The following is a 25,556-nucleotide window of genomic DNA, read 5'->3' on the forward strand; positions in this document are numbered from 1 at the left end:
TCTGAATAACAGCACGTCCTCTTCAAGAGCAAAGCTAGAAACTTCCTTCTTTATTTGCTTAAGGAAAAAAAAAAAAAAAGGCATTTTCACAAACCTTATTCTTTCTGTTCCCAATCTGGCTACAATGGGTTTTGCTTTTGTATGGCCCCTTGGCTCACTTCATGATCTTGTAGCCGCCTGCATGAGTGATGGGAGGAACTGGGAGGAGGCTAAGTGGCATAATTTTGATTGTGCTTTGAAATGCTCAGGGTTGGAAATGAAGTATGAGATCTGCTCACTTTCCCATGATTGCAATTGCCTTAAAAAATGTGAGATCTCTTGAAAGTAATAAATTGTTGATCATTTGTTTGGTTTCATGGTAGACAACAATCAGCTTTTAATCAGCTTTTCATCACCTCTGGAGAGCTATTAATTCTCTTTAAAATAATTACAAAGTAGAAAAGAAAAATTTCCTCTAATTATTTTCATCCAGGAACTTGAGACTTTATGAATAAAATCAAGATCCACGGGGAAAGAAAAAAAGAAAGAAAAAAACAAGCTGAACTTGGTGGCACATTTAGTTCACTTATTTAACATGAGATACTGTTTGCCAGAGAGCTGGGGCAGCAAAACATGAACAGAATGATAGTTATGTTTTTCACCAAGCCTGCTTCAGCACATTGCCCAAAGCTTTATCTCAGCCTGTGCTGAGCTCTGACTGACTCATACACCTTGTCACAGCCAGCAGTGCCCTGCCTTCCTCCTCTCAAATCTCTTTCAGGTTTTTCTCCACCTTTTGTCTCCCAGAGCACTGTCCTTTTGCCACAGCCTCCAGATTTACTATCAGATTGGCAGCTGTTTCCCCTTGCTTCCTCCAGATAACAATTTGTCTGAGGTCACGCTCACAATGGCAGAGCTAAATAAAATAACCACCAGTTCTGTTTCTGTGTGTTGTGCTTTCTGGGCACATTATAGGTACTCACATCTGAATAAGAACCAGTATTTCCAGCCACCTTCGATGGACAGTTAATTTGGTTGATGGTTTGGTTTGTTTTTTGGTTGTGGTTTAAGGAAAGAGATTGCAAGAACCTTTCATTTCTCTGATTTCTGACACAATCCCATCTTCCAGGTCCCTGCAATACATATTTTTGCATTTTTTTGGTAAATTAAATGTGAATATTGTCCTAGAGGCAACAATCTTCACACTTAGCTACAATAAAGAGAGCAGCCACCAAATTTCCATCCCATCAGAGTTAGCAACAGGTAGGAAACATCTCAGCAGATGTCATCTTTCTGTGGCTTCAGATAGGCAATATTAACTAAACAGAGCCCCACCATCCCACACACACCTTTTTAGCAGTTGTCCCTACCAGTAATCCCATTAAAATAGGACAAGGGAGAATGGTTTTAAACTAAGACAGAGGAGGTTTAGATTAGATATTAGAAAGAAGTTTTTCACACAGAGGGTGGTGAGGCACTGGAACAGGTTGCCCAAGGAGGCTGTGGATGCCCCATCCCTGCAGGCATTCAGGGCCAGGCTGGATGTGGTTCTGGGCAGCCTGGTCTGCTGGTTGGTGACCTGCACATAGCGGGGGGTTGGAACTAGATGAGTCCTTTTCAACCCAGGCCATTCTATGATCTATGAAAATAAAGCCTAAGCATGCCTCATTGACCTCCATCCTATTGCCATTTGTAGCTCAAATGCAGCTGTCCTTCCAGAAAACAAGATTATGAGAACTTCACTAGATTCTGAGTCAAGTTTTCAACAGATATTTCCCTTTTGGGATGATGACTATGTCCTACACTTTCCTAAATTGCAGTTAAGTAGCAAGCAGCCCTTGGTAGGAAGATGGGGAGACAGACATGTTTGATTGTTACATACCATGAAATGTGTCCTCAGACTCAAGAAAAGATGCCCTTCTTGCAGGTAGGCACGAGTCAAATATATTTCTCAGACCCAGTCAGAACTAATGGAACAAAAATGTAATGGACTGTGAAAAACAGATCAGACTGGATTATGGATTTTAAGGGACTAACTAGAGTGGGTGAGGGGCTGAGCTAATTAAATACTTCCCCATCAGGACCACAGCCGCATTTTATTTAATTTTTCAATTTCCCATTGGAGATGAATTGTGTTTCACTTTAAAAAGAGATTCTTCTTGTAAATCGATCAGTGTTAGACCCATTTGACCTACCAGTGTCTCTTTAAAGATTGATGAACTGAAACACAAAAGTGAAATTCTCTCACTTTAACCGTTCCCATCTGAATTTCCTTCACCGTGAGATACATTTTTAAAGAGTCCTATGGAGTGGTTACGTCATTGATTCAAATCCACATTTTCAGGTTATTGCACAAAGAACTTCCATTGCCTGGCAATAGGCAAAACAGCCACACAGAACAAGAGACAGTCACAGACTATTGCAGTTGAAATTTTGCTTTTAGTAGAAACGTTCTACATCTCAGGGACAACAGCAAGAATTTCTTAGGCCTTTTAACTTTAACAGTGGTAAATAACACAATGGAAAACAAAAAAGCTAATGGAATTGGAGAAAAAAAAAACAACCATGATACATAAAATAATAAACTAGATCTACATTTTCTCCTCCCCAGATGAAACTCCTTTCCTGCAAACAGCAACCTCCATACTCAACAAAAGAGCCTATAGGTAACCAAATCTCTGCTCACCAGAGGCTGCCACTGCATCCAAAAAGACAGACAGAGTTTTGCACCGTTTTGGGTAAATCCCTCTCATTTTCCTGCAGCCATCTGCTGCCTGTTTGGCCTGACTGTTTGTAAACCATCTCTACCCTCACCTAACACTCACAGAGAATGCTCAGAATTCCCTTCTCCGCTCACAGCTGCTGACTGATGAGTACCTAAAGGATGTTTTAGAAAGAGCCCCATAGAGACAGCTGGCCATATGTAAGATGGAAATGAGCAATATTTCTGCTCCTGAGATATTCCTTTTTATCTATGTTATCACCCTCTTAAGGTCTTTTTCCTAATTTTGATGGCTTTAAGCAAATAGGAGAAGTGCTCAGGTAGTTATCTACTCAGCTTCCTTCAAACTGTTTAATTCTGAGGAGGTATTTGTGAGTATGAGGTGTTTTATAGCATCTTTCTGGCAGAAAGATACCATAACTTACTTGGTGCACAGACAGAACTGCTTAAAACAGAATAAATGGCCACTGAGGGTGTGGTTCATCATTTTAAATTATTTTTGTGCTCAAGCCAAAGACAGCTGATCTTGTCTTTTTTAATTTGACTCAATTGAACAGGACTTCCTCATTATTTTTCTGCTTGCAGTACCACTATCCAACTTATTACCTGAGAATAGCACTATCACATGAATAATCTACTGCCTTTTGAACCTGAAGGTCTCAACATCTGATCTTGGAGAGTATGAAAAATTTCTGTTTTAATAATGGAATATTCCCATCATAGTCACTCTAACGGGAAAGTAAGAGCTTCTGAAGCTCGCTGTTTTCCATTCTGAAGTATTTAGGGTCAAAATACTTCTGCACAGCAGATGACAGTGCAGAGATGCATAAGCATGGAGATCAAGAGCAAGCTGCCTATAGCATGGAGAGCCAAGATCTGTGTGCTGTTAGTCAGCATTCAGGCTAGAAGTGTGAGTGTTGCACCAAGGAAACAGCAGACTGCAGGCTAGCATGATTGCTATTGCTCTGCTTGGGTCTGTGTTAAGTTAGCAAAGCTGTTAAGCCCCAGAGCAACAGCCTAAGCACAGCTGTAGGTCACTGGGGACCGCCTGAAGCTCTCCCCCACCCTTATTATTTGTGACACAAGTGTAGAACCACAGCCATACCCTGCCTGTGTGCTGTGCAGCACCGAACAAAAAAATTTCAGGATGAAAGAACTAATCCCACTATTGCTCCCATGGCACTGAAAAACCAGTAACAGCATCTCTGCTGTGACTAAGTTACTTTCAGCTGGATTCGTACAAGTAGAAGGATTTTTTTTCCCCCTAACATCTCTAAGTAAGATCTGCTGAGCACCATGTAATAACAATGAAGACAGACCAGACTTGACAGGTTTGCAATTAATTTTCCTTGGCTCTTATTTACATCTTTGGTCCTGGCAGCCTTCCTTTTCTGAATGAAAAACACTGGCTCCACTCATAGCTCCTAATGTAACAAAATCCATAATGTGGCAGGTGTTTGCTACTCATTTCATTGACACAAGTATTATCTTTAATCAAAAGCCAAAGCAAGACAAAATGAATAAAACAAGATAAACCCACGCAAAGCCTGAAGCAGCAGCCTATGCTCAACTCTTCACAGTTTGTCAGGGAGCTGCTGAGTAACAATCTCAGGGTAAAATTTGTCTGTCTGAGACAAAAATCACACTCTGTACTGTCAAATCATCCCATGGAAGCTCCACAAAAGCATTCTAACAGAGTTCTCAGCTCCTGTCCTGTGTGCCAATAGCACACCAGGGAGTTTACAAAGGCACTGTCCAATCTACTCCCAGTGGAAGCACGGCACACCCACAGCATAGCCCTCCTCTTTTGCATCACCCAGCTGAGATTCCCCAAAGAAGGCAGCCACAACAGTAGGAGAAAGCAAAATCTGAAACCTCTGTGAACTATTTCTTTATCCTTGGAAGCTAACAGTTGTCTAGAAACAATAAGAATAACTGAACTTCAGAACAACTGTTGGACAACGCAATTGCAACAGAAAGTCAGTGACCCAAGGACCTGAAGCAGCAGCTCAGCCATGCTTGTCAAATGATGTATTTGTAGCTGCACTGAGATTTGAGAAAATATATTCTGAAAAAAAAAAAAAAAAGAAAAGAAAAAAACAATCCAGTATCTTCAAGCTTGAAAACCAGCATGACTCGGGAGTCACTTAGAATTTAAGCATGAGAATTGCGGAAGCTTTATTCCAGACACAGTACTATGCACATAAATATTCTGCTGGGAATCCACCAGTGGAACTCATGAGAAAAAAAAAAAAAGAAAAAAGTTTGTGACAGAGCAGCCTTTCCAGTAGAAGGCCATTTATCTCCTCCTTTAATGAGATCAGCTACCATGCTGTCAGAGGGCAGCTCCTTCTACCTCCTCCTCCCCTGGGAGCTGCTGGCCATCCTGGCACGCACACAGAGCCCTCCTCCTGCACAGCACAGCCAGGTGCCCCTTTGCAGTTAGCTGGTCTCTGCCCTGACAGGAGGTGCACGATATCAAAAGCATCATGGGCTGAAAGACAGAGGCCCTGAGACATCCCTTTTCAATTATGTGTTATTTGTAAAGGCAGTCCAAAAAAAAAAAAAGAAAAAAAAAGCAGCAAGATTTGAGCCTGGGATTTTGCCAGTTATGATATGCATAGCAGAAGTGATCAAAGAGAAGAATTTTCCAGTCACTGGAAAAAGCAACCTGGCTTCCACCACGTAAAGCCTGTAAATATTACTATTGATCAGAATAGAACTATTTTCATCCGGCTGCATTGCACTGGACATTAAGCATCTGCAGAATGAAGGCCTGTGTAAGCTAGGACAGACAGTCCCAGAGATTTAATATTCGCAATACATGAGCAATTTCCAAAAGAATAATTCACCGAAAACACAATGAAACCACATTAAAAATTAAAGGAAGATATCAGAAATTGATTTTATGTAACGTTCCAGGTTATGTCACAGTATATTGACATATACAACAAATTAGAACAGCTAATTCATCTTACCACCTTCCACTGATAATTTTGTAATTAAGTCACTTATCTTTATCTGCATATTTAAGAATTCGGATCTTTCATTATTCATCTCTTAAAGAAAATCAATGTCGTCCTGATTTTGCCACAGCTCAAACAAGCGAGCGGTATTAGTTAAGATAAGACATCTTAATAGGAAAATAATTCATTAACTTTATTAACAAGCCCTAAGAAAATATTGCAAGGCAAATTTTCCTGCTCCTAGAAGTCTGAATTATGAACCAAAACTTAAAGGTGTTCAGTGTGCTTAAAATACACATAATGGATTTTAAAAAAATAAAACAAAAAACACGTAAGTAGAAAAGGCAGATGGGAAAACTAATTGAGATAGAGTTCGATGAAACATTACAGACCCTTCATCCCTAATACAGAGTCAGAGTATAAAAACCTTTACCAAAAAGCATAATAGTCTGAAATGAATGGAGAGATGGAAGTTTAACGTGCAGCGCCGGTGAGAAGTCAGCGCCTTCCTGCCTATCCACTGTGCAGTACTAAATATTTGCACATCAAAACAGCCCCTGGTTTTACACTTGGGATCCTCACGCTTTGTAAAAGGCACCGTGGAATAAGTAAACTTTGAATCTGTGTTTCTTGAGCAAGCGGAGTTTTCTAGTCATCTTAAGTGTCCTTTTCTTCTCAGGGTGACCTTAACTTTCAGATTTGTAAAATGGTTTCCTCTTGTGCTCAATCCTACTGTGTAATAAATTTTAAAAATGACTATTTATCTTCTTTAATATATTAGTCATACGTAGCAGGAGAAACCTCTGTGGGATTTTTTGCTATTGAGTTTGCTCCAGCTTAAGTCAATGCTGATTTAGAAAAAATAACTTATGCTTAGCGACAAACAATCATGAATACATTTATTGGAATAACGTCTTTCCATTCCCCTCCAGCAGCTTGTTTGGTTTATCGTTTGCCATCCTATAGATCGGCATATATTTACAGTGACCAAGGCAATTTAAAAGCAATGCTTTTATGTTGCCCATCTTATTACACTTCTGCAAACCTGGTCCACTGGCATTTGGAAAACAAATAGATCTGATCTGCTAAAGAAATGTAAATGAAATGCAAATTGGCCAGGCAGGTATAAGTTTTATGTATCTGAGAAAAGTGAGAATCAGTGCAATGTTGCCAAAGTTCTACTTAAGCAAGTCGAAATGTTTCTAGATGTTGCCTCACTAATCATGACCTCAGCTGCCTGCACCATGTAATGACAATAATGAATAAACATGCTGTGCTTATGAAGAACTAGAACCTAACAAGCTGATCAATTGTTAATTCTATAAAGTGACTAAAACGTGTCTCTACTATCAATAAGTAAATCAGCTTCTATTTGTGGGACTCATGCACCTTGCACATATCCTCCAGCTATTCTACCCTTGTCTATAATAATGTAATTATCAGTTTGGTCCTATTAAAATACAACCTGAATTAGATTTATTTTATTTTATTTTAGTCTTGAGTGTGGAAAAATAGAAGGAGAAATTACCAGCCTATTTAAAGAGACACCGCATTCATCTGCAGGTTACGGATCTTCCATTTTCGCCTGCCAATTAGTAATGCACAATCCTTCATTTGAAAGGCAATTATTTTAAAATATTGTTCTTAAATGTTATGGATTGCTATCAGCTAGCCATTGCAGAGAAGGTGTCCCTTTTGTTATTAAAGCCCTCTTGCTCTAAGCCTCATAATAAAGAGTTTAAACAAAAGACAACAATACCCATTAACCGTAATGGATTGTATTGCTTCAGTACAAATATGTATATATATCTTTAAAACAAAATCAGTCTGGCTTTATCCAAAGCTGTAGCTTTCATTTTAGATGAGGAAAAAACAGAAGATAGTTCATTTTTGTAGCCAGGATACAATTACTTATATTCCAAATGTGCTGATTACAAATAGCTACCACTCTCAACAACCCTTCCAAGCAAGGCTTAACAGCAATCATTTACACATTACTGAATCTTCTGTTCAAGAATACAGAACACACACAAAAAAATACACGAGTTTTGCTCAAAACACCCTATTTTCCTCTCATTTCTCCAGCCATCTACAAAGACACGGGGTGTGTGCAGCTACCTTTGCATCCATGCAACAGCACGGCTTGGCTCAGCTGGGGTGTGACCAGGCAGCCTGTGGTTGGTGAGTGATGCACAACAGCACAGTAAGTAATTGTGTTTTATGCTGCTGCACCTCACTCAGAGCTATAACCAGTAATTAGTCTTAAAGGTTTAGAGATTATATGTTTATTATGTTGTTAAATTTAAGGATACGTCACAAAAAAAAAACAAAAAAAAAAAACATTGGGAACATCTACAGGAAGGAAATGTTCTGGAGGGAAATGGTATTAAGTGTGTGGATAAGCTCAATACCAATTAATTTCTAACAGTTAACGAACCAAATGAGCCTATTCATTTCTCAGGTGGAATGTTTCACTGATTCTGCCAGAAACTGCCTTGCTTCACCTCACATCCATCCCTTTGTGTCAATTTGGTGTTGAAACAGAGGGACAATCCTTCTTACCTGATGTACTCATAAATTAAAAGAATCAGTGCAGCTTCCTAAAGGCAAATTTCCTAACAAAATTTTGGTCTCTTAATGGGCCCTAAGCAGAAACCAATCTCTAATTAAACAGAAGCAGAACGGATCATTTTAGCAGCACACAAAAAACGTGGGGTAATTCAGTACTAAAATGATTATTTTGCTTATCCCACTCCCTTCAGCTCATTAAGCCTATAACAGGTAAACACTTCCATAGTTAAGCTGCTACGCCTGTAGCACATTTCAGCTAAACAAGCCAGCATCAAAAACTCTCTTATGCTCTTACAGGTAATGGATATCAGTGGAAGGGTTCAGAGATGCTGTTTGACTTCTGTAGCAAGAATACACGCATACGACAAACTTTCTACATTCCACAGAATTACTCATCCTTTTTCAGATTCAATGGCCTACTTTATTTATTATTTATTACTTTTTAACCACCGTGCTTCACAATCATTACATTGCTAGTGCTCTGTGCAAATAGTGATGCAGCCAATAAGAGCCTACCATACAGTCAGGATCTTTTACAGCTACCTGTATTCATGCTGGGGCCATTCCAGTGAAATCAATGAAAATCTCATGGAGTGAGATAAAGCTGCCTATGTTGAAAGAGGAAAAGTTTGGCTTTCTAACAACAATGCCAGTTGATCAACATTAAGTTTACCAGCTCGCTGCATCCCAATGCTTCTTGAAGAAGGACCAGTGCTGAGCCCCACCACCAGGTTTCAGCAGCCCCTTCTCTGCTCAGCTGCACAAATATGGCCAATGAAAAGGCCCTTCCCTGCATGCTTGGCGAGGCAGAACCCAGGGAGCATCTCTGAGTAACATGGCGGACTCAGCCAGCTCCCCCCAGAGCTGATGGAGACGGTGTGCAGGTGGCAGTGGAAGCACATTGCCAGTCATCACCAAGATTTCCTTTGCACTCTATCACGTTTTCTAGGAACAGGGCATCTGGATGTCCCAAACGCAGCCCTGGCATTGACGTGTCCCTGGCAACAGCAAGAAGAGGAGATAACAGTGAAGATGATTCCTCTTGCCTTCAGGCAATTGTATCTGCTGGGTGTTTGTCAGGGAACTGAAGGAAGCAAGGAGTCAAAAGCGCACAGGCAGCTGGAATGGCCAGCATAGGGATCATCACCATCACTTTTTCCTTCTTGGGCTACTAATGAAGAAAGAGCCCCAAAGGGGCTTTCTTTTAATTTAAGTGAAGCGTATTAACCCCAGGACTTGTGTCCAAAGTCATGCTTCTGTTAAAGATCTCATCCACATCTGTTTTAACAGAACAATAATTTCCATTAGGAGTCTAACTTAATTTGATTGAGAAATTATAATATCAATGCATTATATTCATTTCGGAAGACATTCCTCTTCCTATCCCCAACATTATTAGCATGTTACAGTGGTTTAAATTAAAAAAGAAACGTTTTATCACTCTCTGATATCAGCTCACTGCAATATAACATTTTTGAAATGGGAAAATATCACAGCTTGGCATCATAAATTCAGTGCTGCAACAAGATAAATCCTTCCTATTAATGTAAACCGCTGTATTTTCACTATATCTCTTTATCTGCAATGCAATTCTATTTGCTGATCAGGCTATCATAAACACACATAATTCTCATTGAATAATGGAAGCAGCAAAGAAAACCATGCGTAACCGTGCTCTCTAGGCTAAAGCAGCCACAGCCCGGTCCTTCAAACAGATTCACTCACGCAGGGATGCTTCTGCTCACCAAATACCACAGCCTCCATAACTGGAGTCCGGATGACACAGCAAATGACATCAAAGTACAGTCACTCCTTAATTACACATGCACAGAACGTATGCTGGAAGCTTTAATAACTCTCAGTCTATATAAATCCCAGATGCACTCGTGTAAGACTAGGGACCCTTTCAACCAACAATTTCCAAATTTTTTAATTGAATATCTGAAATGACTCAGGAAAAAAGAAAACTTGTTTAATTTTGTTGAGAAGAAAAAAATCACTACCCATCCAGCGCTGCCTACAATAACCGAGTTTCCTCCTCTTCAGAAACTTATACCAGATGTGAATTTGGCACACAGCTTAGGAAATGCAAACATTTCGATGAAAAACCTGCATTATGCAGATGGGAACCTGAGATCTGCCCAAAGACTTGTGTCAGCTGTTTTGCTCGTGGCTGGGCACTACTCAAATGATTCTGGTTGAGGCAGCAGTTTCTTGCTGACTAGACAAAAGCCTAGGAATATTTTAAGAGCTAAAACATCAGTGTCTTACTTTCTCCTATTACATGGTTAGTCACTTCCAGAATCAAAGTCAGGCTGGTGCCAGCTGTGCTGCATCCCTCAGCTCACCAGGATGTGATGCACAGCCAGGTGCTGAGAGTGGCAGGCTGGAGAACAGAAAGGAGCAGGAGCTCTGCACTGAGGACTGGGGACTAAGGCCTTTAACCAGAATGTTGCTGTCATGTAATGATGAGACTGGAAGTGGTGCCACTTAATCCTTTATCCTCAATGGCACTTGACTTGTTATTTTAAAGGAAGGAGGGGAAAGCTTGTGCTGATGCTGCACGGAGGGAAATAGCCTCCAAGGAGAAAGGCCTGACCCCACCAGAGTTTTTATTCCACAGATGTTTCCCTGTTAAGTGTAACTGAAATTGAAACACAACAGAAGGGCAATAAAAACAATGGGTCACCTTTGGAGTCACAGAGATACCTGATACTACTTTCCTTCATTTAAGCTTTACTCTGGCATAGTTCTACTGACTCTGAGGAAATCAGTCTTTCAGCTCACAGTCTTTCCAAAATAATCACTGGAAAAAAAAAAAAAGAAAGAAAAAAAAAAAGAAAAACTGGTGAAATCTACCATCCTTTGTTCCTCCATATAAGACTCTTTAGAATAGCAAAGGAGCCTGACTTCAGTGACACAACCCAATAGAAATCCCCATAGCTTGCAAGTATTCCGGATGCTTTGCCACTGCGAAGCAGCTCACGTTGCACTGCCTAACCTCAGGTGAAAGTGTGCTGTGATCTTCTGATCTACAGGGTTAGCACTGGCTTCAAAACAACTGCTTGCATGGTGGTTATCAAATTTTTAAAAGGGAAAAAGAGATGCTGAGAGAGTTATCCTGAGTAGACTTTGAGAGGGGGCAAGAAGTCCCAGGGCCATAAACTATAAGACTGAGACAAGGAAAATCCAATATATTGGATGAAACACATGCATAGAGGAGAGCTCTTTATTCTGAAAACGCTTCCAAAAACTAAGACAAAGCAATATCCTCAACACTTTCCTCAGGACACTGGAATGAAGCTTTGCACACAAAGGCATCTTTGCTGCTCCTTATTCACGTTGTTAGTGAGTTAAAGATTTCTCTTAGAGTGTTATTAAATATTGATGTTCCAAACAAAACAATTACTTGCACTCACAAATTCAAGTTTAGCTCTAGATTAAGGAATTGAACATTCTTTCTACCACTTCAGCAGTGCTGGCCAAATTCTGCTCTTTCCATTCAAAGCCCAGTCCTTAATTGACTTGCCTGAGCAAGGGCAGCAGGTGTTGGCTTCAGATTGATTAAAGGTCAGCATGGGGAGATCAAGAGCTGCCCTGCACAAGTACCTCCAACTGGTTGTTAATTATGTAACTCAGACCTGTCATATCTGGGAGGCAATATCAGGGAATGCTTCCTTGGTCAGACATATAACCCAGAGAACTGCTGGGTTTAGTCTTGTTCTTAGGAGCAGATATAAATGTGAGTTTCCATGCAACTTCAGTCATATCCCAGAATTACCAGAACTGGGGCAGCCTTCTGTATCAGTTGGGCAAAAGTGCTATGGAGTACATAAGCATGGACCAGACCATCTCTGCACCCTGATGAGGCAGAAAAACCGTTCAGAATTGGTCTGAAATCTATCACTAAGCCTCTCATGTTGTTTTGCATGTGTTTTTCTTGTACAATTAGAAGCTTTTAGCTACCAGGATACACCAAACCTTTGTCTTGCACCAGCACTGAAGAAAAATAATAGTAAACATAGGTGTGAAAGTAGGAGAAAGAAAAGAATTCAGCTACAGCATCATCTAAACATGAGATAGTAAGTAATAGCATTTAAAAAAAAAAAATCTATTTCACACAGATGAAAATCATTACAGTTCTCTAGAGACCCTTTCTCTCTGCAGTAGCCCATGTTATTTCCTAGCTGGTAAAAATGTGCCACAAGATACCAAAAGATGCTAACATTCTTCTCATTTTAATACTCCCCTAATCCAATGATGGCTTGTTTACTGCTTTCTAATTTAAAGGTAATTCATTAGATGTATCCTGTCACGTTTTATTGGCATCAAAGTTGTAAGAATCACATGTACCTCTGAGGCACATCTGCTCTATTACTAATATTCTGCATGGTTCCCTCAATACAGATGGCTATCAATGCAAAGGCACAGATAGGAGAGTTTGTATGTGTGTACACGTAACTATAGACAAAAAAATATTTTAAAACTTCAGGGATGAACTCTGGACCAAAAAGTTATGTTTGAGAGTAAGAATTCCAGAAGAAAATAGTTAAACTGATACACATGATTTGTGTGCAAGTACCTGTGATACTGACACACGCCTCGCACAACCAGTGCTGAAGACCCCACTGAATGCAGGGAACTTGAACAAATCTGCAGACTGATGAAGGTTACAGAAGCAGAAATGCCCATTCCAGGGAGCAGGCTGTGCTTGGTAACATGTGCTGTGATTCTGCAAAAGTTACCCTAGACAGCTGAGTTTAAGCCACCCAAGAGCAACATAGCAGGATCAAAGGCTGAGAGCTTCAGCCCTGCTGGACATCGGCAGCACAGAGACATCCAGGTCCTGGGGTGAAGGCAAAAGCACAGCAGGACCCACCAGCATGGCATGGGGATGGAGGCTGTCCTGCCCCTCAAGCTCCAGCAGTACCCACTGGCTGTGGTTTCCCTCCTCACCCTCCAGCACTGTGTCTGTGCCCACCTCCATGTGAGCAGCTCTGCTCCAAGTGATGAGGTGCAGTTCGTACAGGTACAGCCCGTGTGCTCTCACACATTGCCCGTGCAGCCTTCCAGGCACAGAGCCTGAGAACTCTGGCTGTTTGTATTCTGCCAAAAGCAGCTTGGCCACATCATATCTATCGACATCAGGTAACTAATATGTCCAACTCTTCCCAAATCTTTCATCCATCAGACTAATCATACACACGTGTCTGTTTAATGAACCGTGCCTATCTCAGGGGGCACAAAACAGAGCAGAACAATGAAACCATGCTAGGAAGCCACCCTGTATGTCCAAACTTGTGTTATACCATCAGAGCAGGGCAGGATCACCACACCAGTTTGGAAGGCAGTTTGGGTCAGTACGTGACCAAAACCATCCCCTCATTGGCTGTCGATGATGTCATGCCCATGCATTAATCCCCAGTGATTGCAGGTTTAACATCACACATATCACCACATCATCTTCATAACAATGACAAACTCGAGTTTGAGAGGAAATTACCGGATCAGAGAACAAAGCAACTTGTTGAAACAAGGAAAGTGGCATCCCTTAAATCATCTCTTTCAGCTTTTGCATTTTGTCAAACCGAAGTTGGTGGGCTCAGGAAATAACACATTCCTCACTGAAAGGAGTGGGTATTGTTAGAGCTCCATTTTAAAGAAAGTAATTCTTCAAGCCCTCCCGCTTGTAAAGACAAAAGTACAGTTGTGAGAAACAACCAGATCAGGGAAATTAAAGTATTTCAGAAGCTATAAAACTGATAGTGAAATTAAAAAACAATTCTGAAAAGGGAAAAAGAACACAACCCAAAAGTAAGAGTGATTCCTTCAAAGCAAGCTACCCGACTGCTAGTGCCTTCCGAGTCACTGGATTCACCGGACTAACTACGGCAGTAAACGAGTTTCACACACAGCAATACGTCTGTATGTTTCAATATAATAAGAATACTTTCAGCGTGACTCCCACAGCCGCACTCCCGCTGCCAGAGCGTGCCCAGCCCGCAGCGCCTTTCTAAAGCGCTAATATCCCATCCCAGCCCCTCCAAGCCGGGAGGCTACCGGGCACGGAGCCTGCGGGCCGGGGCAGCCCGATCCCAACAAGTCTCTGCGGGTGAAGCCGAGCTCTCAGGCGCTCCCCCATCGCCTCCGTGCGGGACGCGCTGTGCCGGCGCTCCCACCGCCGCCTACCTGGCTCCGTGCCTCCGGATGGCAGCGGGCAGCGCACCGCCCTTCAGCCGCCGGCAGGATGATGCTCCGCACCGGCTCGGCGGTGGCTCTGAGTACCTTCGGAGCTCCCCTCCCACTCCTCCTCTTCAGAGGCGGGCGGGGAGGAAGCGCGGTCTCACGGCCCTCGTTTCTCTGCCTCCCTCCCTCCACTTCTCCCCGGGTGCCGGGGTTCCCCCCGCTCTCCAGGCGGCTCTCACCGTGCCTCTCCGCGCCGGGCGGCCGGCGTGCTGTCGGGAAGGTTGCGCTGCTCGGAGATGGAGCTGCCCGCCCAGCTGGGCTCGGGTGTGGAGCTGCAGAGCAGCCCGGACCTCAGCTGAGCCCCGCCGCGGTCCGGTAGAGAGAGGAAGAGGAGGAGAAGGAGAAGGAGGAAGGAGACGTTTCCTCAGCCCGCAGCCCGGCCAGAGTTCGCAGCATCTTCCGGAGAAAGCCGCAACTTGAGAAGGGAGAGAAGGGTCAGGGCCACCACCTCCCCCTACTCTTATCACGGATCTGGTCACTGCGGCTCCGGACACCACAGTTCTGCGTGTTATCAATAAATCATCGCGCTCGGGAATTTAGTTCAAATGGAAAATGTGAAAGAGCGACTGCGAAGCCAGGGTCAGTGCTTTCCAGCATGCTGGAAAACGGAGTCTGCCTCCTGCTCTGCCACTGACTTTCTGCTCAGCCTTCACCAACTCACTTTACAGCCTCCGTTCCTCCTGGTGCGCGCTTCGCCAGCGATATCCGAATACGCGCTTCAGCGGGAGGCAGGTGCTTAAATACGAGGGAGGGCACCGTCTCGCAATAAGTGGTTGTAGAGCTTAATGCGATGGCAGGGAACGCAGCCAGGATCAGACTAAGTGCTGCTGTAATGCAAATCATCATCTAGAACAAACATTCTTTAAATAGGAAGAACCACTGAAGATAGGCTTTGTGGAGCAGGGCAGGCTACTTTGATTATAAGAAATCACTCAACTGCTATAGATTTGGAATTGCATTATTTGCCTTCCAAGTTGCCACTTGCAACTTTTTTAAGCATGCTTTTGAAAACCAGTAAAAATGTCTGTAGCTTTTACACCACAGCTCATTATGAATTAATAAGCCAGCAGCAGATTCTCATACCTTGGATAAATTTATTCAGCCTGAAACAAAGGGTCCAAAAACCTCATCTTAGCTCTCCCTCATCCCACGTTAGCACAACCCATCTTAGCTCTCCTAGTCAACAGGACTTACAAATGAGCCAAAATAGGAAGGAATGAGCCTATGGCATCGGGCCAGTTCTCTCAGTCCTAACCCATGGAGCTACCACCCCTTTGCCTACTGCTCCTGATACAGTTACTCCCTTCCAGTCTTTACCCCAGACCCCTCAAGAAGCCTCAAAAAGGAGGCAGAAATGGTGGAGAAGGGAAGGAACTCCAAGCTTGCACAAAGGGTTGTGAGAAGTAGGTCGGAAGGCGGGGGGGGGAGGGAAAGAGAACTGGAGGTACTGGTAGCAGAGGGAAGGATTTAGGGGACAGAAGACACAAATCAGAAGAAAAAGATCAGGTCTTGCTCTCTGGGGAATAATTTGTTGAAAAGAGCCTGGCCAGGACATCAGGTGGGGATTATAAGGGATCAACACCCCAGCATGTGTGGATAGAACAGGCTACTGGCCACAGGTGCTTTTATAACTGAGCTGCTGGAGACAGGATCTCACTGCTCCCCTGCCCTCATGCCCCCTGCACTCAGCTCTCCTCCCCATCTGCCTTGGGCTGGTCGTGGACTCAGTTATCCCATCCAGACAATGGAGACGGCCACATTTCTTGCACAGGGCTGCTGTCAAAATGAATTAAGTGATGTCCAAAGAGTACTTTGAAATGCAGATATTATGCTCGCTAGTTTTAATGCCTCCAAAGCGGTCTCCAGATATCTCTAAATCCTCAAGATATCCCTGATCAATTCCTGTTTTACAGATGAGGACGTTGAGCAGAGGGACGAGCGCTTTAGTCCATCTCTTTTATGTCGGGCTCTGAGGGTCCCCCTGACCTTGCCATGGCTCAGGCTCCCAGCTCCAGCCCATAATGAGCGAGCCACATTTTGCTGATGACATAGAACAAGCATCACACACTCAGCGTGTCCCTACTGGATTTCTACCCCACTGCCTTTCTCCCCATATTTTCCTTTGTAGGTGCAGGACACAGGAGCTCCCAGTCCCCAGGCCTGTGATCAAATTATCTCTCTCTCTGTCACACATCCTAATCATCGCAGCTGGCGGTCATGCCAACAATATTAACGCTGCTGAGTAGCTTTCAGTTTTGCAATTAGCAAGGTTTTCTGCTTCCTGCAAATATAAAATAGGCTTGTACTGCTTAACACTGCATAAACGATACAGATGCATCCAGGCCCATGGTACTGTCTCATAGAGATGAACCGACGTTATAAGTGCTGTAGATATTTTAAATCTTTTGAAGATTACAATAGTTACAAAGCTCATTATTTCTAAATGTGTTTATCCTTCCTCTCCTTTTTGTTTGCAAAATTTGGCGATGCGCAGTTTAAATAAACAGCTATTGTACTATTAAACATTGATTAAAGAAAAGAGCTCCATTTAAATTATTAAGTGGTAAGATAAAAAGCATCCTTTCTCTTTCGTATGCTACTTTATTCAGAAGTCAAACTTCTGTAGTCTCACTGAATGCTAATGAACAGCATAATAATGCACAAGGGCAAGAGGGGGCTGAGTAATTAAAAACAGAGGCCAGAAATCAAAGGGCTTGAAATATACTTACCAAAATAATTCAATTATACATTAGAAACTTGGGATAATCAAGGCACGTCCCTCAGTTTCATTCATCATTACGCCCCAGTTTAATATCTCCACCAGTTTGCAGCACGCAGGGAGCAGCAACTGGGACTGCCACGTGCTGTGCTCCAACTGAGGAGACAAAGGCAATGTGTGCTCAGGTCCCGCTCTCCACATTCTGCATGTTGGAAATGGCTTCACTTGGCTGGGTAGGATCTCAGTTACACTCATTTGTGGGACTATTTTTAGTCACAAGACAATTCTATATCGGTTGTATATTCCTTTTCTCTCCAGCTTTGCAATTCATTAATAAAAATCTCCATACCCAGCATTTTAGCATCCCTGTGAGCTCATCTCTTTCCTTGGCTTTGCTTCTTATGGCTTTAAGCCTTCCTGGTTATCTACAAAATCTGCCCTGCCATGCAGTTTATAGGTTTATTCAGTAAACCGTGCGTTTAGCCAGGATGGCACGTTGAGCCTCTGAGGTTTTCACACAACAAAAACTGGGTCAGAATATCCTGATGTAGCTTCACAACATCACCTCTTTCATGGGTCAAGGAGTCCCTGTGCCGCTTCTGGTCTCCAGGATGGCAAATGGGGACCGTGCATTTCAAGGAAGCTCCAGTGCCATGTGATAGAAGAGAGAAAAAAGAGCCAGTCTGACCTTGCTCTGTGATTTTGGAGTTCAGCCCTGGGTTGGTGTTGTTTTGTGCAGTCTTGGTGCGATAAGCAATGATGAGATGTTGTCCCATTGGCTTTGGTGAGAGCTCTTCATGGACGAGCTCCAAGTGGGGCAGTATTGGGAAGCATAGGGAAAACAAAACCAGAAAAACAGAAGAAGCTTTCAGCTGATGAAGGACAGCACTATTGTTCACCAAGTTTGCAGATGAATGAGTTATCCCTTCCCTTCTGGTATATAATTAAGGCAAAACCAGGCAAAAATGGTTGGAATCAGCCAGTGGCAGGAATTTCAGCAAAACCAACACTCAGTGGTGTAGCAGCTTCCTGAAGAATCAGAGTCTGATTGTCTTATTAGGATTTTTAAAGGTTTAAGAACAGAGACTGCTAGTTGTCTCTAATGAGTGCAGAAGTCAAACCAAATACTGCTGTGCTTCACAAGGCACTGGGAGCCTGTAGGCCAGCGCAGGTCGGAGAATTAGATGATGGAAAAGAGAAAGCAGAATCTCAGGTCAAGCTTTCCAAAACTAGAGGTCTTAATTAAAATGAAGGTTATGACTTTAGCAGATGGGTGCCATTTAGCAAAGTCACAGCTATTACCCAGATTTGCTGTATCTTCAATTTAGAACAAAACAAAACACTGTATGGGGAGGAGTGAGAGGGGTTCGGCCTCTCGGTGACAGCAGCAAACGTGGCTGCCTGCAGCTTTCTTCAGTCCTACCAGCTTCGTTTTCCTCAATCAGAAATAAAGCTCCTTTTGAGGTGTGTCAGCTTCCCAAAAAGATGTCCACGCAGCTGATAAAAATGAGATCATTAAGACCAACCAGCTCATAATGTGAGCCGGAACAGTGTTTGCCAAAGGGGAAGAGGAAAATCTACAAATGAAGATAGACACAGTTGCAACATACAGCAGAGCAGAGAGCAAAGTACCTATTTTTCCCCTATTTTTCTAATGAGGATTTCATTTTCAGAAAAGAAAACAGCAAAGTATGCTTTGCATGATTTTGCAGGGGGACGGCCTGGAAGAGGGGACCATGTCCATGGGCAGAGCCTGGGCTATGCTGGAGTCCAACTGCTCAATATTCGGTTCCCAAGTTCGGCAGTGAAATACTCTAATAGATATCTTAGTGACATCTTTTTCTTGAGAAACAGTCTGGGGCAGTAATTCTAACAGGACAAGTCAGCTGTAATGAATATCTTTCCTCGGCGCAGATGGGGCCTCGCTTTACTTGCATGCATAGCTCCTTCCACTTCCTAAGACTGCACGGAGACAAGAGCAAGGAGCTCTGGCCTCTTATGTTTACCTGCCTTAAACAATACAGTGGCAATCAATAAATGAACTTCATTTCTTTTAAATATGCAATTACATGGAATAGATAATAAAAGTGACAGAAACCAGAGCGACTCCACAAACACAGAGCCAGGCTCTGATTTCTATCAGTACAAGATCAAAGTAGCGTAGTTGCTCATTTACAGCTCAAAGCTGCATTATTTTCCCTAACTCAGGCTCTATTGCCAGCCAACTGAATGCTGTAATGCAGAAATATCAAGCCATCTTGATGTTCCTCCCACAGTAAATAACGATTTACAAAGGAGGGGGAAGATCTCCCTTCCCCTCCCTCTTTTAATTCATTAAGTTCAACTGTGATAACCAGTGAGGCATACAGGGATGGGTTAGGTATCTCTGCCTCTGAATATTTAATTCAGGACTAAATGTAATGCACAGCATCTTTATACCCTCGGGAGTTCAGCAGCCAATATGCCAATGAATATATCCTGACAATAGTGATATTTTCTGCACTTTGGAGGCATGAGTGACATTTGCTCACCACATATGTTACACTGGATGCTAAGGTCTACACTTGTGAGAAATTAATCAGAATCCATCTGTTTCCTTCTCATCCTGGACAATTTCATTACAACTTAACCAAAGATTATAGGATTCTCATGGCTGTGTCCCCAGCCCCCAGCCCAGCCTTGGTGTTTCCATACCCGATGATTAAAGCTGCTTAGTTTAACTAAGGTCACAAACAATCTCCCTTCCTGCAGGAAAAGGCATAATGCTCATGAGCAGGGTCCAAAATCTGCTCTAAATTACACGTAGGCAAATCCAAAATATCCCTACTGAACCAAGCAGGGTTTAGATTCATTGCAGAGCAGAACCTGGCCTGGATCTTCCCATGCACGTTTCTGGTGACTGGTTTTGATTGGCATTAGGCTTGAGATGGCACAAAGCCACTCACTCTGCAGGTCCCCTGTTACATTTTCATTGACCTGACCAGGGGGTGTGCAAAGGGATGGCTCAAGGCTAGCACATATTTTGTTAATGTTGAGAAGAGAAAGTGCTCTTTCTTAAGAAAAATGAAAGGAAAAAAAAAAAGAAAAACCACCTCCCTACAAGGAAGCTTCACAAAAACCACGTTCGTTCCTTATTTAATTACAGCTCCTTATCCACCAGAGCTGCCCATCAGCTTTGATAAAGGCAAGCTTAGAAATACGAGGTTTCCCACCAGCTTCGGCTCACCCCTTCCAGCAGGGAGGTGGAAACCAGATGCAGAAGAGATCTGCAAAGCAGAACTCCGCTCGGGCAGCGTGAGATGGGGAATGGCACAAAGCTCCCTGACCCCGCTTGGAGCCGTGCTGCCTTCCCCGCTTCTCACTGCTATTATTCCAGCTGACTTGCAGATACCCGATAGTTATTTTTGAAATGAAGGTGCATTCAGATCAGGCTGTCACTGCCTGTCTTTTCAATCATGAGTCACTTGATCAGATGCTTTTTTGCTGTAATGTAATCACGAGATAGCAGGGCTTTAGACAGGACCAGCATTCTAGCTCCAGAGCTGGTACTTCCTCGCCAGAAAGATATTGACACGTTGGGAGATGGCTATAAAAGAAAAGAAAGATCTTGCATACATTAACTTGTGCTATTTATAGACATGGAGAGCAGTCTATCCATGGGACCATCTGCTAATCTGTGTCCCATGGCAATTAGAGTCAACATTTCACCATATCTTCTCCATCAAGGGCTGAGATTATGCACTGCACTCTTTTTTTTTCCCCATACGAGACCGACCTTACATCTGTGCTGCTTCGTGTTTCTCCCCAACTTCTCATGACACTTCCTATATCTTCTCCCTGAGCACCTGCCACAAGAAGGGGAAAACTGGAACATTCTGTTTTATTATTCTGAATCTAAAGGGCCAGCAGGTAACAAAAGCTTAGTTTAATGCATTGATTCTCAATAACTCTTCCATTTCATTACAAATAGACATTCTGCACATTATGAACATATAGATCAGATGCAGAGCCAAGTGTAGCCAGTTAAATTTCTTCCTTGGATCTTTATTATAAACATCCCACATCACACATATATATTCAGAAGTGACTTGTGATTTTGGACGTTTTTTGAGCATCCAACCCCAGATGCTTTCCAAAATTATCACAAAACCCAAAGCCATTAGCAGACCATTTTCTTCAAGGAACACAGGAAGCCTAAAAATTGAGGCATCCAAACACATTACTTTGGAAAACATGTGAAGACAAACAAAATAACTGTATTTAGGGCATAGCTTGTCTGTGTTATAAATACTAGAGAATGTTCCAAAGTAACTTAAAAGCTCAAGCCACACTGCCTTGTCCTGTATCTCTTTATGTACAATTCATTTTTATGATTCTATGTAATTTTAATAATTTACATTGGCACTATCATTTCAGCAATTGCATTCACTACTTATAGCAACAGGAATTACTGTAAAAGCAAGAAAATACAAGCAACTCAATTAGCAGAAAGACTTGCCAGAAAGTCAGCCTTCCTACAAGAACGAATCCTGTTGGACTCCCGTTCACGCAGAGGATACCAACTTATGGAAATGGAACTGAGATATAGGTTCCATTGGAGAGGGGGAGAAGGACATGGAAATGTTAAGCTGCGACACAACAGAACATTTTCCATTTCAGACTGAAACTTGTTGCAGTCCCAAGATATTTTGCAGCCACGTGAGAACAGAGGTCCCTACAACTGGTGCTGCCTGAGCTGCTCTCTACAGAAACCTTTGGCCCTTCTGCATGCAGCATCCCCAGGATTTCCCTACCTCCAATTTACGCTTCCAGGCACAGGATACTAAATCTCTGAATTAACAAGAGCCACAGCCCGAGACCAAAGGTGCTGAGGATGAACACCTGCAACCACGACCAAAGGTCTAAACTCTCTGCTCAAAACCTAAAGGTTATTATGCAAAGTGCTGGAGGAGAAAAATTGTTTTAATACCCTCTCTCAGCATCTGAAAAGACATAACAAACCATTACTGCTGTGGATATAACATACACAAAGTGTACTATGGCACAGACCTAAGTACAGGGGAAAGTTTTACAGCCATTGTTGTCCATTCTTGCACATTAAAACCCACAAAGAGATTTATTTAGAGCACTAAATCATTTCGTTTCTCTCTGGCTAGAGTTTTAACTATTAAAATATTCATCATGCGCTCCAAGAGTCTCCATGCCAAGAATTTATTTTATTGTATGGCTTTTTAAAGAAATAGTTTCTTTAAAATACCTCCAGGTGTAGATACGACTCTTAAAAACACTGAAAATAAGAGTCCATCTACAGTCTACTCAGACGAGTGAAGGATGTGCTTGTATAAAGTTACTGTACCTGTTCTGTTTTCCCTCCCAGACACAAAGATTAATGCAGAAGGCAAGCAAGACTGCATATGTAGACACTGACTGCATCATTACCTAACACAGAACTTAACACCGAGTGTCTGGGTCATGTAAAAGGTGACGTGTTGGTGAGGAAATGCATTTAGCTTATTTATGGACAACAGAGATTCACTAGCTCACAGGTTTTCCTGAGTGAAGTGCCCCAGCCAAGGTAAAGCAAGAGAAGACGTTTTGCAGCTGGTGGAAGGCTGGACTTCTTCAACATATTGCTTGCATATGGCGTATTGGATATCATTAATGGACTTCTGAATCTTTACTGAAACTTGACCTGCTATTTCCACAAACAAGGCCCTTACCTTTACCACATTTACTTCCTACAAACTCTTTGATTTTCATTTAATGTTCATCTAAAGACCAAGGCACTCCACTCAGCTGCATTGACGTTGTCTTTTAATTAGCAGAGGTCACTTAATGCTTTTAGTACAATCAACGACTGCTTTCTTTCCACGATCAACTGCAAGAGCATCACCATTAATGTAGACTGATTAAAACTTGAAAATCCTTTAGCACAGAAGTATCCCAGGACAAATATAATCAAGCCTCTGCATGTCGATCATTTTCTTTGACAGCTTTGATTGCCACTCCATTATAGTGTGTGACCGATGGCCACCATGCAGTGTCATTTCATAGAAAACACCCCAGTTTCTGCAGCACTCCCAAGTAATGGGAGGAACAGCTCAGGATTACTGATATTTGCATCAGCAAATCAGGGGTTTGTCCAAAATGAATGAGTTTTGGAGGATAGGAATCATGTCCAATTCAGGACAACAGCAAGGCTTTCCAAGCCAGCATCATTTCCCCTTTTAAGAGAGAGATTTTAAGAGCTAAAGGTAAATAGACTGGTCTTCTGTCTCTGATTACCAACAGTTTTGTTAATCCTTGCCCTTTTCACCCACGCACAAAGACTATTATTCCAGGAAACCATTGGTAAGAACTCCTTCATAATCCCTGTATTATATTATATCTGCTGCTGAGTCCCCAAAATTAGTACAATGAGAGGAGCTCTTATTCTGCCTGCTACAAATTAATGAAGGCTTCTTAGTCTCGGTAGCTTTTTATTGCTAGACAAGGAGCATATGTCAGAAAACATATGGCAGCCGACAAAACCAGGATGAACCAGACTAAAAAAAAAATAAAAACAGAGCAAGCATTTCTATTTAAAAAACAATTACATAAAGCTCCCTTGGAATGGCCACATACATCCACAAACCAGCCATTCTCATCTCCTGTGCTGCATTTAGGTTATGAAAGGATTTTGTTTCCCAGAAAAAGAATTTGAGACATAAGGAATGCAGGACAATTTTAAATTAAACAGCATGGCTATGGTAACATCTGCAATAGATTGGTTGCCTGAAACACAATACAGGAGATAACAGTCGTCTTATCTACGGTTTGGTAAATAATTTCTCCTACCTCAAGGGTCATTATGTCTTCAGCTCTTTCTGTCATTTGTGATTCAGCTGAGGGGCTGAGGAATAAAGTCTCTACAGGTGCTTCTGGCAGTGGTGAATGGCTCTAAATCACGGCTCTAAATCACAGCTCTGAGTTCAGCCATGGAGGACAGGGAACCTCATTCCTGTCCCAACGCCAACTCCACAGCATCTCCCTACACCAGATTGGGCAGGAAGACAATAACAGAAGCCATTAGGGAAAGCCTTTCTGCTACATCCTGAAGCTCCATAATCAGAAGCCTGTAAGGGGGAAAAAATGAAAAATCCCACAAGAAGGCAGGTCTCCAAACTGGTGAATCAGCAGAAAACCCTTCATCTGCAGTTCCTCAGGTTTGGACTCATTGGGTGGGGGTTAACAGCAGCCAAAAACTGATCTCCAAAAACTGATCTCCAGTGCTTGGGTAATGCCTGTGCATCACTTGCCCGGGGCAAATGGAAGATGGGCAGCTGCTGCTGAGTGCTTGGGGAGCAGTGCTGATGGCTAAACAACACCACAAGTCTGCAGCTGGAGGCTCTCTCTGTCCTAGGAAAAGGATGCAGGAAGAGAGTCACCTTAGCTTAGGAGAAGGAGGGGTTGGAAAATAGCAAGATTGAGTGTATTAAAACTAAAAGTTGCAGAGAAGGTGAGAGCAGAGCTGCATGATGCTCTCCTGGGAAAAAAAAGTGAGGAGAGAAGAGACAGCTGGCCTGAAGAAACAGCAGTCTGAGATCCACAGCCCTGCCAGGAAAGCCCAACAATGTGGACAATGATGAAGTCCAATAAAAATGGGCAGGCAGAAAAAGGACACAAGGTACATAAATACATGCTGACTGAATAAAGCAAGAAATAGAACAGCAAAATTGAGCAAACAAGGCTGACTGGTGATGGGAGACAGCCTGAGTTATTTGCCTTGCTGAAACACAGGAGAGTGGCAAACATAGCAGGGAAAGCACGTTGTCTTGGTAGGAATTACTCAGCTGAGGAGGGTGAGATCATGGTGAGAGCATGAGACAGAGCCCCTGGAAGCCATCTCCAAAGGAAGTGCAGTCAAACAGACAGCACCTGATGGATGTGGATGCATGTGGAGCATTGTGCTGTTGGCTTGGGCTATAGACAGGAAGGTATTAAATTTAATATATACTTTTTAAATCAACAAAGGGTTAATAATGAAGCAGTTGTGGTTTTAATTACCTGCATGCAGCTGATTGCTGCCCTGCACAGGGACGAGCTGTCTCTTAGCAACTCGCAGCAGCTGTAGGCAGAGCTGGGCCCAGGGACAGAGGCTCTGTTCCTAAGGGACCAAAGTTCAGTGGTAAACTCTACCCAGACTGATGGGTTTCAGGGGCTGAATGCATGGCAGACAGGCAATATACCTCCGTTAGGAAGGGACCACACCAAAAAAATTACTTGGTAATCACTGAGTCATTAAGGTTGGAAAAGACAATGATGATCACCTAGTCCAAACCCAGCCCATGCCCACCAACCACGTTCCTCAGTG

The 25,556-nt window shown here is 42.7% G+C and overlaps 1 protein-coding gene and 1 long non-coding RNA gene across 3 annotated transcripts in view; one reads left to right on the top strand and one right to left on the bottom strand.

Annotated features, from left to right (window-relative positions):
* The window catches only part of TAFA4 (TAFA chemokine like family member 4), a 69,713-nt gene extending 54,892 nt beyond the window's left edge, over positions 1-14,821 (bottom strand). For both annotated transcript variants that reach the window (XM_090147793.1, XM_090147792.1), the window contains exon 1: positions 14,428-14,821. The gene's annotated coding sequence lies outside the window, so the exon portion shown is untranslated. The remainder of the gene's footprint in view (positions 1-14,427) is intronic.
* LOC149916460 (uncharacterized) lies at positions 3,813-9,614 on the top strand. The gene is made up of 3 exons (XR_016469932.1): positions 3,813-4,032; positions 7,753-7,870; positions 8,536-9,614. It is a non-coding gene; the product is annotated as an uncharacterized LOC149916460 (long non-coding RNA).
* Positions 14,822-25,556: the final 10,735 nt, after the last annotated feature.

This window comes from Phasianus colchicus, chromosome 11, assembly GCF_987193195.1.
Source record: "Phasianus colchicus chromosome 11, bPhaCol1.hap1.1, whole genome shotgun sequence".
Classification (NCBI taxonomy): domain Eukaryota; kingdom Metazoa; phylum Chordata; class Aves; order Galliformes; family Phasianidae; genus Phasianus; species Phasianus colchicus.